This window comes from Pinus tabuliformis, chromosome 2_2 (genome assembly GCF_031772625.1).
Source record: "Pinus tabuliformis cultivar Carrire ecotype Pingquan chromosome 2_2, CPIR1, whole genome shotgun sequence".
In the NCBI taxonomy this organism is placed as follows: Eukaryota; Viridiplantae; Streptophyta; class Pinopsida; order Pinales; family Pinaceae; genus Pinus; species Pinus tabuliformis.
The window spans coordinates 1273201604-1273205185 of record NC_142300.1 but is presented as its reverse complement, the minus strand read 5'-3'; positions in this window follow the sequence as shown (position 1 = coordinate 1273205185).

Genomic DNA, 3582 nt, shown 5'->3' with positions numbered 1-3582 from the left:
GAAATAGTCTCTGATCTTCATATGAAAACTGAAACACTGGAGAGTAAAACTCTTCCATGTAATCAGCTATAGGGTCCCAAAACACATGATCAGCTTGTCCTTCCTTGAAACTTTCCAGTTGTGCAAACTGATCTTCAACCACAGTATTCAGTTCCTCAATCGTGAAAGAGAGAGGAACCAGCATAGTCTCCATGCGTTCAGCCATAAAAAATTTATGAGAATAATAATCATGATCAGGAAAACTGTATGCCTGAATTTTTCCTTCTAAACCTTCAATTTCTTTCTCAATATCTTTGGCAATTTCATCAAAAAATTTCATCTTATCCTCTGACTTGCAGTCAAAGGATTTCAGATATGAAGATAAGGACAAAGAAAAAGATTCATTTGTTTCTTCTGTACTATGATCACTATTCCATTGTTTAAAACCTTCAACTGAGGGAGATTCTGTCACCACCTCTGTCCTATCTGTCCATTCCTCCAAAAACATGAGCCAAAGGTCTTGAAATGACTTAATGGATTCCGCAGGCAAGCATTCAACCCACTGTTTGCATTTCCCTTGAAGTGAATCATAGAATAACATAATGCAAACATCCTCATGTTTAACTCTAAGAAGCTGTGTAAATTCACAAAAATCTGATATATGATTCAAGGTTAAACTTAAATCTTCACCGTTGAATTTTGGACCATTCCTTAGAAAGTATGCATCCTTGGGAAAATGATTTGGGAAACCATGAATTCCTGAGAAATCAATGCATGCATACCTTGAACAAAGATGCGCAGCTTCTGGGTCTTTCATAACTCCAGTGGAATCACCATGAATATATAACTTTGAATTCTTCAACAATGGAGTCGCCAAGGTAGTTTTGCAGCCTTGAAAATCATTTGAACTCCTGCTACCTTCAGAAATTCAATCTTAAGCTCCCGGCAGACGCACCAAAATGTTATCACAAAATCACTACTGAGGGCTGCAACCAAGCAAGATTTCATGTAACTGTTTCAGACCAGACTTTAGATTAGGAATTAGCCTTCCTAATCAGAGAGGGCTCTCTCACAGGCTTTTTGATAGAGAATTAATCACAACAACAGAGGGCTAACTCTTCACACACTTATGAAAATATAGCTGGTTGGACACACATCAAATTGGTCTTCATTGGGCTATGGAGTCTCTCACATTTAATAAACAAAATCACAGTCATCTCATGGAAGTCAAGGCTCTTTGCATCAGATGTTCAAACATGCTTCACCAACACCACAGCTTGCCAAACACACAGGAAGTCAGAGCATATAATATGAATTCTGAGTGATTGTGTTATAACAAAGCTGTAAAAGAACATTAAGAGAATACACCAACATCACATTTGAACAAAATGATCCATTGAGAATCTTGAGAAGAAACAACCACTGTTTACTATTGCTGTAACAAGTCTTACATTCGCTCCAATAAAACTCTCTTTTTTGTATATAATATCCAACCCTTTTTACATCCTACATTGATCCATATATAGGCAAGCAAACTAAACCACCTCGAGCTTCCTCCTCCAGCATGAGGGGAGCCTCGAAGGTGGCTATTAACTATTCCTACATGCTATTTAATTAATGCATTTATTACAAAGTGCTGAAATGTAATTGCACACAATCCTAATCAAACTAAAACATTAATTCCTTTCTCCTCGTATGCTTGATGCTTTTCTGGCTCTTGACACATGTCCTTTTGCTGCTTGAGTTGAGATGACTGAAGGAAAGTACACTAAATGAGTTGACCTTGGATTCCAGTCACGTAGATGGCTTCATTAATTAACTAAAGAAGGTGCTCTGTTTTCACGGCTTCTGTCTCCCAACATTCTCCTACAGTGTAGCAACATGTTCCCAGATCTTTTAACAACCCCAGGTATGAAAAACTACCATGTTTTTGAATGTGCTGTAGATGGTATTGATAAACAGATATCTCTCTTCCACAACTCCCGCTCACAGTGTCACACTAACAGTTCTGCGCTTTAAAATCATCACCTACAGCAGTTTCGTAGCGCGCTACGAAACTGCTGTGTGATTAAAAGAAAACACAGTCTTCATCAATAAATTTAGCTGTCTTTGATTAACCAGGAAGAAAAGATGTATACCAATTATTGGTAATGAAGACAAAATCTTTCCCATAAGATTCACTAAAGTGTTCACTGTTTGAAAGATTCAAAATCCTTGAAGCTTCAATGGCTGTCTCCATTCAATACCATCATTCTTCTGTTCACATTTCTGGTCTTCACTCTGCCCCAACTAGATGTGCTTGTCACTGCAGCATTATAACTAGAGCTATCTGTTTTCCTGAAAGTACTTGTGACCCAAGAAAAACAAAAACTTGCTAATTAAATGGCTCAAACAACCTTGATGAATGCCTCCAAACTTAATTTCTGAAATCTTTTCACAATATCAATAATACGCATTCCTCAAATATAAAACCTTGGAAAAGTCTGTATAGCAGCTCCACATGATCATTCCTAATTCTCACCATGTTTCTCTCACAATGAGGTTTCTTGTAATTATTTTGTTCTTCTCTCACAGCTTGGTTATTCTTATAGAAATCCAAATCTTTTCCAGCACCTTCACAAAAACTATCCTTCTGAGCGGATGGTTTTTTCAATTGAACTTCCATATTACCATATTTAGAAGTGTCCTCCTGAGAAAGACTCTTTCTCTTCAAAGGACTAACCCGTTGATTATTGATGCTTGTTTGCATTCCATCCCCAGGATCATAAGGCTTTATTGCCTCTTTATGCAATAGTCGAGCTTTCCTTTTTTCCTCATGAGATACCCTCAGAACCTGCTCCAATGTAAAATTTAGATCCTGGGCAATCTTGACACAGTCCTTAAATCGCATATACTTTTTGGAGATCATCATTTGCAACACATTTGAGTAACTCTGTGCGTTGCTCAACACTCGTAACCCGAACAGATGTCCATGAATGTTATATAAAAAACTCAGGTACAGTATATCCAAGAAAAGCTCGTGGTGCAACAGTTGGCTCTGCAGCACAGAAATAATATTCAAGAGTTTTCCAGTAGGCATCCACTGCCTCCCTGCTGGAGAAAACAAAATCATGCCGCGCCCTTGATTGTAGGTCAAAAACATTTACTGTCAATGAAGGAATTGCACGAGGTGCAGGCTTTTTTAATGTAAAGTTTGAGCTCCATATCATATGTCAGAACAGCCAGTGGGACTGTGTTAACATCCTTTGTTCCACATCATCTGATCATCACAAGGCGGGGTAACTTTAGGCGCCTTATTACATCAATGAGCCACGAGAGACGACCAGTTGTATACATCTCCATAAGACTTGTAAAATTCTTCATCCGGGAGGTCACGTAGGCAAACTCTATGCTTACAACTTTCAACCAAATCTGCAATTTTCTTCACAAACCCAATGACTTACAGAAACAATTCCAATGGCATCGCTTTAATGACAGTATCCAAGGGAAACAATTTACATATGCTTTTAGGATTCTTTATGTCAAAACCACACTTTCCTGAGTACAGAGTAACATTTCAATCGAGTTAACTAATAGATCCACCGCTTCCCCTACAATCTCACT